General features: G+C 47.4%; 1 pseudogene; it reads left to right on the top strand.

Moving 5' to 3' along the window:
• Positions 1 to 2,447: 2,447 nt before the first annotated feature.
• Positions 2,448 to 8,475, top strand: LOC149748175 (cysteine-rich protein 1 pseudogene; annotated as a pseudogene).
• Positions 8,476 to 11,431: the final 2,956 nt, after the last annotated feature.

Here is an 11,431-nt window from a genome sequence, read left to right as displayed (position 1 = left end):
CGAGCTCCAAATGCAGGGGGCCCGGGCTCGATCCCTGGTCAGGGAACTAGATCCCGCATGCCACAATGAAGATCTGGTGCAGCCAATAAATAAATTAATTAATTAATTAAAAAAAAAGCAATCCCATGAGGCACCCAACATGTGATCCCTTTGTACAGAGAGAGAGACTCAGAGAGAGGAGACACAGAAGTGGAGACTCAGAGAGGTTAAGGAGTGTATATCTCAAGGCCACCTTCAATCAGGATCTGGAGACACTGGAGAAAAAATGAAGAACAACAGTTGGGACCTGGGTGATGTGTGACAGGCACTGTGGCGAGGGCGATGGACAGAAATGACAAAGATAAATGTAAATCACTACTGAGCTAAGTGCTGTGAGGAAGAAGTTCATGATATTATGAAAGTAGATAACCAAGAGACCTGACAGCTCCCCTACCACTGTTAGCAATAATATTTGAAAGATGTAAAAGATATATGGTACATTAAACAAAAACAGAATTCTATACAATTATATAAAATCATAGAACCAAAAAGTGCTCTTTGAAATTAAAAATAATGTCATAGAAGTGTATAATTCAGTAGATGAATTGAAAAATTACAGTCATACTCACAGTAAGTAATAGGAATAGAAAAGTAATGGCAAGGAGGAGAGAAGACCTATAAGAATATTCCTCTATCGATCAAGAGATTCCAGCAAGTAAGCAATACAAATTTCAAAAATAAGGGAGAGTAGGAAATAATAAAAAAAATTGTTTCAAGAAAACCTCTTGGAGTTTACAGACAAAAATTTACATCTGAAATGGCCTAAGCAAACTCTTACTGCAGTAGATGAAAACAGACCGACACTAAGAAACATCGCAGTGAAATTGCAGAAAGGATGGAAAAGAAGAGAGACCTTGAAAACTTCAAGAGGCAAAAAACATGGGCCTGGAGGCTAGAAGACAGTGAAGCAATGCCTTCCAAATTCTAAGGAAAAAAATCAGTATTTCCAACACAGAGTTCTATATTGAGTCAAGATGAGAGTAAGTCCTAGGGCAGCCTAAGACATTTCAGAGTTACAATGTTTTGCTTTCCATGTTCCCTGCTTCAGGATACTGTTAGACAAAGTGTGGGGGAAATGATGGAGAAAACCAACAACAGGGAAACATGGGATCCAGGCAGCAGGGAAGCCTTGTAAAATTATACAGTAGGAGAGAGAGGCAGAGGGCTGCCCAGAATGAGGAGAAGGAGATCCGGGACGTCAGCCCTGCCCCAGGTGTGCAGGGAACCAGTCTCCGTGTGGCAGCACAGAGGGCTGTGGGAGAGTCTGTGCAAAGAGGTGAAGTTGGTGGAATATCCGATGTGCTTGAATGTATTCAGAAAGACTTAGATTCTGCACAGAGTTTTAGAATGATTTAAAATGAGTACAATATGGGGCTTCCCTGGTGGTGAGGTGGTTAAGAATCCGCCTGCCAGTTCAGGGGACAAGGGTTTGAGCCCTTGTCCGGGAAGATCCCACGTGCTGTGGAGCAACTAAGCCCGTGTGGCACTACTACTGAGCCTGCGCTCTAGAGCCCGTGAGCCACAACTACTGAGCCCACCTGCTGCAACCACTGAAGCCCGCGCACCTAGAGCCCATGCTCCGCAACAAGAGAAGCCACCGCAATGAGAAGCCCGCGCACAGCAACGAAGAGTAGCCCCACTCGCTGCAACTAGAGAAAGCCCACATGCAGCAATGAAGACCCAAAGCAGGCAAATAAACTAAAAAAAAAAAAAAATCAGTACAACCAAAGTAAGACATTATTTATTCCAGCGAAATCTTAAATATCCATTCAAGAAAAGTAATCACAGTCTACTAAATGCTCACTTGTGACTAGCATCTCCGTCATCATCATAAGGCAAATATGGCACAGCGAGCTAATCAAAATTACAAAACTGACAGATGTATAATTATAATTATAACTATTTTGGGGAGACAGGGGTGTGTGAAAGAAAAACCAATTAACTAAAGATGATACATAAAACTGAAAGCAAAGGAGTATTAAAGGCATGCTTTTTAGAGACATAGAAGAAACAATTAGAGAACCAGCTTAAGAACTAAAAGAGCTTCTCTCTGAGATTCAAGAGACGGGGGACATGGAAGATTGGGGACATCGGTCTAGATATCAAGTCTTATAGAAGTATTTTACTTTTTAAAACCATGTGCACATATCCAGTAGCTAAAAATAAAAAGACAACTTAGTAGATGACAGAATGGCCTTTGGCCTTAGGAATTGTTCTGTTAAGAAGAGTCACAGAAATGGAGCAGCAGTTGGGAGGAAACTGTCCACAGAGTGGTGGATGTTTATGGGAGAATTTTGTTTTGAGTTATTTATTTTTGTTTGATTAATTTTAATGGGAGGAATTGCAGCATGTTTGTAGGCAGGGATGAAGGAGCAGTAGAGAGTGGAAAACTGATGACACGGGGGAGGATGGAGTCGGATCCTGTACCCACGCTGAAGGGCAGCCTCAGACAGGAGGGGACCATCCATCATCACTGGTGGGAAGGTGAGATACAGGTGCAGATGTGGGAATAGTGGAGGAGGAGGATGTAATTCTCACCCGAGTGCTTTTTTTTTCTGAGTGAAAAAAAAAAGCTCATCATTAAGAACAGGGAGTGAGGGATGAGTGGAGGGGTCTGAGGGGAAAGGAGGAAATGAGAAATCGCCCTCTCAGGGGTGTGAGAGTGAGCTGACTGGGAAATGGTGTCTGGAGAGTGCAGGGTGGGGGCCACTGAGGTCTGGGCTGTTCAGCTTAGAGAAATTTCCAGCTCTTGGGCAACAACAGGAGGATGTATAAGAAACGAAAGAAAAATGCAACAAAATATCTCCAAATGTGAGGATTACATTCTTTTTACTTTGTCATTTATCACTTTCGACACTTTATTACTTGCTTTCCAGTGAACATACATTATATCCTATATTATACGTTACACATATACATCATGATAAGAATTCAAAAGCTTTGTTTAAATTTTTAAAAGGAAGGCAAGTGGGCAGAAAAAGTGAAGAGCTGTGGGCACAGAGCTGGACGTGCCGGGCTCTGTGCCTGAGCTCTGGGCAGTGAACTCACACAGCCTTTTCTCCTTTTCTCAGGACCGTGTTTTCTTTGGAGGCCAAGCAGGATTTTTCCCTTCTTTTTTCAGTGTGGTCACTTATTAGGACCTTGCCACCTCTTTGATGCTTCTAAGATAGTTTTTATATTTTACATGGCATTTTCAGCTATTTTCAGTGAGCAGAATTCTCCCAACAATCCAGCCCATCTTTTCCAGTAATGGAATTTCTGTGGCAGAACAGCTCAGTTAAAAGACTTTGGGTGCCAAAGTAGAGAATGTGTGTCCTAATGCATGATCTGAAGAGGATGTGTCAGGTGTTTTACAAGTGCAAGGGATTTTAATGTAATTTTTGAAAGCATATTTATCTACACAGAAGGGGACTGAAAAGGTACTCAAGGGTATACAAAATAAATAATTCATGTTCTCCCTCTCGTCCCCCATTTGCCCAAGTCCTCTACTTGGAAACCACTGCGGTTGGCAATTTCTCATTTTCCTTCTCCCCAAATATATCTATGCATTAATGAATACTGTTATGTCAGTGAAAGAGCTCAGGCCACAGACTGGGAGAAATTATTTGCAAATTCACATATCTGATGAAGGACTTGTTTTAGAATATACATAGAACGCTTAAACTCAATAATATGGAAACAATTTAAAAATGAAGGAAAGACTGAACAGACACCTCTTCAAGAAGATCTATCAATGGAACTGCATATGAAAAGATGCTCAACATCATATATTATTAGGAAAGGTAAATTTTAAAAAATGATGTATCATCACACCTATTAGAATAGCTAGAATCCAAGAACTGGTGATACCAAGTGCTGTCCAGGATGTGGAGCGACAGAAACCCTCACTCACTGGGACAGGAATACGAAGCAGCACAGCCCCTAGAAATGATGGTCAGCAGTTTCTTATAAAGCTGCACATAGACCCTCCATCCAGTCTACTCAGTGCTCTAGTCCTCATGCAACTCATCTGTAAACTTATATATGCACAAACCGCGGCACACCAAAGTTTATAGCAGAGCGCCCCTCAAGTGTGGGCTGCACGTAGTGACTTCCTTCTAAAGGCTACGGTACGGAAAGTTGGGAAGTAAAAATAAAAGTTCACAAGGAGAGACCTGGGAAATGTACCTTAGCTGGATGATAAGGTGAACTTATTACTGATAATCAAGGGGAGAGTATACACCCTTGTTGTGTGGAGAATGTCACTTCATCTCTGTGGTCTTCTTCCCCAAAATACTTTGCCCCAGTCAACCAACTTGAATAGAGGGACATTCTACAGTATCCCTGAGCAATACTCGAAAACATCAAGGTCATTAAACACAAGGGACCTCTGAGAGACTGTCACAGCCACAGGAGCCTGAAGGAGACATGATTGGGACTTAGCACAATGTGTCTTTGATAGGATCGTAGATCAGGAAAAGGAAAAACCAATGAAGTACAAACAAATTCTGGAATTTAGTAATAATGTATCAATATTGCTTCATTAGCTGTGACAAATGTATGATGGTGATATAAGATATTACCACAGGGAGACTGAGCGTGGGATTTACAGGAACTCTCTACTAACTCTGCTACTGTTTTTGTGAATCTCAAACTACACTAAAATGAGAAAAAAAGTGAATATCTGCCAGAAACGAACAGGGAGTGAAATAATAATCGACTTTGAGTTTTCCAGAGTGTTTTCATCAATGAGCTGGAGAGATGGGTTGTGGAGAGGAAAGATGGAAACCTCAGACACAAGGCAGGGCTCCAGGGCTCTCCTCCCCTCTAATCCCCGCCGCATCCCCGAGCCCGACCCCAGAGCTGCTCAGGCAGCATCTTCATCCCCCCATTGCTGACCAGCCTCCAGGGCAGCCATCTCTGTCGGACTCAGACCACAGCCCATCCTCTGCCTTCCCTGTGCTGAAGAGGAGAGGGCGGAGTGGTCGCGCCCCCGTGTGGCCACAGTTGTTGATGACAGGAGACCTGAGCTCCCCTTTGACCCCCTTACAAAAGACCTGCCCAGGGTTTCCTTGGGCTCCTAGCAGTGGGTCAGTGCTGCGCACAGAAGTTGGAGTTCATCCAGTGTCAAGTTCAAAGTCTGAACTGTTACTCAGAATACATGCTGACAGGGACCTTTTTCTCCCCATCAAACCACCAAGGACTAAGGCCTCAGGGAGGATCAGATTTCAAGGCCGTTAACAGCTGGTTCCCAAGTCCAGGGTGGACCCCACAAGCATACTGGGTGTCCTCAGTCTCCAGGGGTGGGACTTGAACCCCAAGTCCTTGTCACTTCTTGCAGCTGCTGACAGGGTTATAGACTCTTCCTCTAGGGAATCAACTCTGGAACCTCCATCCCTAGAATGAGGTAGAAGGGGGGGGAGGGGGAGGGGGAGGGGGAGGAGATCCCCTCAGATATCTGCCTATGAAGATGGGGAGGCTCCTGGAGAAGTGAGGAGAGGAAGGAAACAGTGACATTAGGGGATGGAGGCCAACAGGAGTGGAGGGGGAGGAACGAGAGAGGAGAGGGGCAGGGCGGCTCACTCAGTGGACACGTATGCGGGGAGGGTGGGGTCTGTGTGGGGAGAGGCTCAGGGGCTTCTGGCCTGGGTGCTGGTAGAGGCTCTGTTTTTCACCTGGATGATAAGTACACAGGTGTCAGCTCTCTATTTTGCTGGTAAACTATGCTTATGTTTTCGGTGTTTTCCTGTCCTTACAGGTATGGTATAACTCAAATACACCTAGAAGAAAGAGAAAAGAGAAAAGGAGAGAGGGGAGGTGGTTAAAGGAATTCCTCTCTTCCAGAAAAATAACCTCACCCCCAGTCCTCACTCCACCCCCCACACACATGGTGCTGGGGGGCAGCAGGGAGACTCAAGGAAGGGAGAGTCCATCCCAGCTCACAGCCCGGGGCTACCTGGACATCGTCTCCCTGTGAGCTAAGACAGCGGTGACCACTGTGACAAAAAGACTGGCTAAAGACCTTTGGAAAAAGACCTGCCCAGCTGGTGGAGGTGGAGAACAGAGGACAGGAGAGCAGAGGACAGGACATGGAGTGGAGCCTGGAGACCACAGTGGGACACGGAGATCAGCCATGAGTCTGGGCCCGGGGGTCCCCCTAATATTTCCCTGAGACACAAAAATGACCTCCCCCCTCCCCAGACCTACAGGACCCAGGCGTCCCAACACCGAACCCAAGGACACCAAGCATGGCCCCTCCTGTCCAGGCATGAAATCCATCACCGTTTGAAGCCTCAAGGGTCCTCTCCGCTCCTCCCCAGTCCCGAGAGCCCAGGACACCCCAGTGTCCTGTCTCTTCTTCCCCTCCGTGGACCTAATAATAGACAGGGACCTGCTGTCTGGATCCCTCCAGCCACTTCCCAACCTGAACTTAAAGGCCCTGTGGTCCTGGACTCAGATCTAATTTCTGGCACTGATGTTGACCCAGGAGTTCGTGGTCAGGGGTCAGGGGAGGCTCCCCAGGGCCCCACAGGCTGCAGCTGAGCCAGGCTTCCAGCTGAACAGAATCGGCAGATTCTGGACATAAAACTGCGACCTGCAGGAGACACATCAGTCACATCAGCCACACGGAGGAGTGAAAAGCTGCCTTTGTCTCTCCCCCCTTCCATCTGCAACCAGTAAACATCCACGACACACCACAGGTGACTCTGCCCAACACACCAGGACTCCGGAGAATCCCACACAGTGTGCATGGAAAGGTGGGTGGACTGGGACACAGAGACGAGGCTGAACCGAGGGAAGAGCAGAGGCGGAGCCTGCGGTCCTGTTCTCCACCTGCGGCCACTGAACTGGAAGCCCCAGAACACCCAGTAGCAGCTTCAACAGGACACAGGAATCCAGCCTTCCAGCCTCAGCAGTGCCCAGGGCCCCAGGTAACTAGGCAGAAGGAGAAGTGGGTCCTGGGGCCCCAGCCACCAGCCCCTGAGACGCCCATGACTTTGGCCCCTCCAGCCACCCACTGGCAGCAGCAGAGCCGGAGAACCTTACAGCATGGGACATGGCAGAGGTGCCTGCACCACCCCAGCTACCCACGCCCCCCTCTTCCCCGGTGGTTCAGGGGATCCCGGACACGAGGGAAGAGCCCACTATCGCAGGTCACCGGGCAGCGATGCCAGTGGCACAGGCAGCAACAAGGCAGCAAAATCCCTGGAGGCACAAGAAGCAATAAGAGGGCACGGGACCACACCCCTGATGGGGGGTGGAAAGTGCCAACTCTCCCAAGCAGGTAACACAGGTAGGAGAACCCCAAACCTGTGCTCTAGCGCCACCTCCTGGAAGAGAAGAGAAAAGCCTCTGCTCTCTAATTTGTTGAATGGTTAGAATGAAGCAGAAAAGTGCTCCCCACTTCACCAGTGCTGGCAGAGGAACAGCACAGCAAGCACACGAAGAACCACAGTGACACTGCATCACGAAAAGTAAAGGACAGTTCTCCAGAAACCAAACCTAAGGTCATGGAATACTGTGACATAACTGATAGAGATTTCAAAACAGCTCATGAGGAAACGCCACAAGCTACAAGAAAATTCAGAAAGGCAGTATAACGAGCTCAGGAATACTATGAATGAACAGAAGGAATACTTTACCAAAGACATTGAAACTCTAAGCAAAACTATATAATTTCAGTGTACTTATGTGGCGCACTTTCTTTAAATTGATAGCTAAATATTTTATCCTGATGCTATTATAAATTGAATTTAAACGTATTCATTTTCCGAGTCCCGCGCTCCGGTGTGCTCCCGCCCAGCCACCCGCCCCGGACCCGGCGCCACCGTGCCCAAGTGCCCCAAGTGTGACAAGGAGGTGTACTTGGCTGAGCGGGTGACCTCCTGGGGAAGGACTGGCATGACCTTGCCTGAAGTGTGAGAAATGTGGAAAGACGCTGACCTCGGGGGGAGGGGACACACTGAGCACGAAGGGAAGCCCTATTGCAACCAACCCTGCTACTGGGCCATGTTAGGACCCAGAGGCTTTGGGCGCGGTGGAGCGGAGAGTCACACTTTCAAGTAAACCCAGGTTTTGGAGACCCCATCCCCGGCTGCCCCCGGGGCCGCGGCCCTCTAGGCCGATGGCGGGCCTTCTCCACAGGCACCTGGGGCTGTCCTGTAGACCCCCATGCCCTCAATAAACCCGTACACTTGGAAGAAAACACATTCATTCATTTTCCTAATTTTATATTTCTGGCACAGAACTCTTAAAATCCTTCGAATTTCCTAAGTGATGAGAGCCACAGAGGTGTGTTTTGTTATGTTAAAGGTTGGCTTTTGGACTGAACCTCAGGATGGGGGCTGGTTACCAGGAGAAGCAACCATGTTAATAGGCAGTTGGAATTTCCGGTACCACCCCATCCCCCACGTCCTGGGAGCCGAGAGGGGCTGGAGGTTTCACCTACTGCAATGGCCCATGATGTAATCAATCGTGCCTATTTAATGAAGCCTCCATAACACCCCAAAATGATGAGGTTCAGAGAGCCTCCACGCTGGTGAATACACGGAGATTTGGGGAGAGTGTCCCGATCTGAGAGGACACGGAAGCTCCACGCCCTTCCCACACACTTGCCCTTGGTGTCTCCTCCGTCTGGCTGTTCCAGAGTTACATCCAGTAGTCTAGTAACGAAAGTGTTCCTCTGAGTTCCGTGAGCCGCTCTAGCAAATTAATCAAACCCGAGTGGGGGATCATTAGAACATCCAATCTGTAGCCAGTCGGTCAGTAACACAGGTGACAACCTGGACTCGAGATTGGCATCTTAAGGAGGGGGCGGGCGTGCAGGACTGAGCACTAACCTGTGGGGTCTGACGGTGCCCGCGGTAGAGTCAGAGTTGAGTGAATGGGGTCGCAGGGGAAATCCAAATATGGGAATATTGTAATATGATGATCGCAATATTAATGGTAAAGAAAGAAGAACGGGAGGGTGGGAGAAAAAGCCTGGGTTTTGCCTGCGATCATCTGTCTCCTGCTACACAGAATGGCCAGCCTGGGAGAGATGGGAGAGCTCCAGAAAAGAGAAGGAAACAATAGTTTTACCCACTGTAATCTCACACCTTCCCCCAAGGAGCTGAAATAGACACTGTTTGATTTCACCGCTCCCTTCCTAGAGTTTTAGACAAAGGTTCAACTAAGTAATCGGTGTCCACCTGTGCAGGTGTACCGTGTCTTATTGCATTTTGAAGATACTGCATTTTTTACTAATTGAAGGTTTGTGCCAACCCTGCAGTGAGCAAGTCATCAGCGCCACTTTTCCAACAGCATTTGCTCACTTCATGTCTCTGTGTGTTGGGCTGCACCCCGCAGGCCTACAAGGCCTGTGCTTGCCCAGCTTCAAGACAGAAGAAAGGCTCGGAGTCAGCAACAGAGGCGTCAGTGGTGTAATGGATGGGGAAGCTTACACATCTGAAGCAAGATCCTGGAGCGACACCCCACCGTGTGCGGGGACCAGGGGGTATATTACCAGTTACAGGGGAATTGACATCAGGTGGGCTCATTAGTTACCAGGGAAACCAGTAGAGGGCACACCCCTCACATCCTCCCTGATAAGAACAATCACTAGCTAGGGCTAGGGGCAAGTATGTAGCAGGTCAGTCATGTGGCTAGTGTGTAGCTGTGAAGCAGGCCTTGGTCGGACAGGGGATGTACAAGAGAACAAGAGAACAGCCATCCTGAGTGGCCTGACCATACACTGTATCAGAGTTTGGTAATTCTCACAATATTTCAAATTTTTCATTATTATTATATTTATTATGCTGGTCTGTGATCAGTGATCTTTGATGTTATTATTGTAATTGTTTGAGGGCACCAGGAACCACTCCCATAGAAGACAACAAACTTATGGATAAATCTGTGTGTGTTCTGACTGCTCCACCGACCAGACGTTCCCTCATCTCTCTCCCTCTCCTCAGGCCGCCCGATTCCCTGAGACACAACAACATGGAAATTAAGCCAATTAAAAACCATGCAATGGCTTCTAAATGATCAAGTGAAAGGAGAGTAGCATATGTTTCACTTTAAATCAAAAGCTAGAAATGATTAAGCTTAGTGAGGAAGGCATGTCAAAAGCCTAGATAGGCTGAACGCTAGGCCTCTTGCACCAAACAGTTTGCCAAGTTGTGAAAGCAAAGGAACAGTTCTTGAAGAAAATAAATAGTGCTACTCCACTGAGCACACAGAATGGCAAGAATGCAAAACAGCCTTATCGCTGATATGGAGAAAGTTTTAGTGCTCTGAATAGAAGATCAAACCACCCACAACATTCTCTTCAGCCAAATTCCAAACCACAGCAAGGCCCCTAACTCTTCAATTCTATGAAGGCCGAGAAGGTGAGGAGCTGTAGAAGAAAAGTTTAAAGCTAGCAGAGGTTGGTTCATGAGGTTTAAGGAAAGAAGCCGCCTCTGTAACATGGAAATGCGAGGTGAAACAGCACTGCTGACGTAGAAGCTGCAGCAAGTTATCCAGAAGGTCTAGCTAAGACCATCAGTGAAGGTGGCTACACTAAATAACAAATTTTCTGTATAGATGAAACAGCCTTCTATTGGAAGAAGATGCCATCTAGGACTTCCATAGCTAGAGAGGAGAAGTCAATGCCTGGCTTCAAAACTTCAAAGGCCAGGCTGACTCTCTTGTTAGGGGCTAATGCAGCTGGTGACTTAAACTTGAAGCCAGTGCTTATTTTCCATTCCTCAAATCCCAGGCCCTTTAAGGTTTATGCTCAATCTACTCTGCCTGTGATCTGTAAATAGAACAGCAAAGCCTAGATGAGAGCACATCTGTTTACAACATGGTGGACTAAATGTTTTCAGCCCACTATTAAAACTTACTGCTCAGAAAAAGATTCCTTTCAAACTATTACTGCTCATTGCCGATGCACTTGGTCACCCAGGAGCTCTGATGGAGATACACAATGAGACTTTCCCTTCTCTCCTGCTTTCCCTGGTTGCTCATGGACCAATGACATGGTCTTAGGTATGCTGGGTCATGCTGATAAGGGCAACATCCCAGGGACAGCAGAAAAGAAAGGTCAAGGAGACCTGGATGCTTGGACATCCTCGTGGTGCAGAGCCACCCTAGCAGCCCTGGAACTGCCTGCCTCACTGTCATGGGAGCCACACACTAGCTTTCATCCTGTGAGACCACTGTTATTTGGGTTCTGCTGCACATACTGAATTAATACATATCGAGAGAGTAGGACTTCCCAGGAGTGTGTGGCCATGGTGGTCTGTTCTGGAGATGAGCAGAGATATATTTCGTGTCACCTCTGTGGGCTCTTGGGACATTATTGTGAGTTAGAGAAAGGGAGAACTGGGCCAGAGGGGGCAGCACAGGGAGATTGGAGATTGTTACCCTCCTCATCTTTCTAGCCATG

The sequence above is a fragment of the Delphinapterus leucas genome, chromosome 10 (assembly GCF_059928025.1).
Source record: "Delphinapterus leucas isolate spDelLeu-1000000601 "Yukka" chromosome 10, BTC_Dleu_Yukka2, whole genome shotgun sequence".
NCBI classification, from domain to species: domain Eukaryota; kingdom Metazoa; phylum Chordata; class Mammalia; order Artiodactyla; family Monodontidae; genus Delphinapterus; species Delphinapterus leucas.
This window is presented reverse-complemented; position numbering and strand designations above follow the sequence as displayed.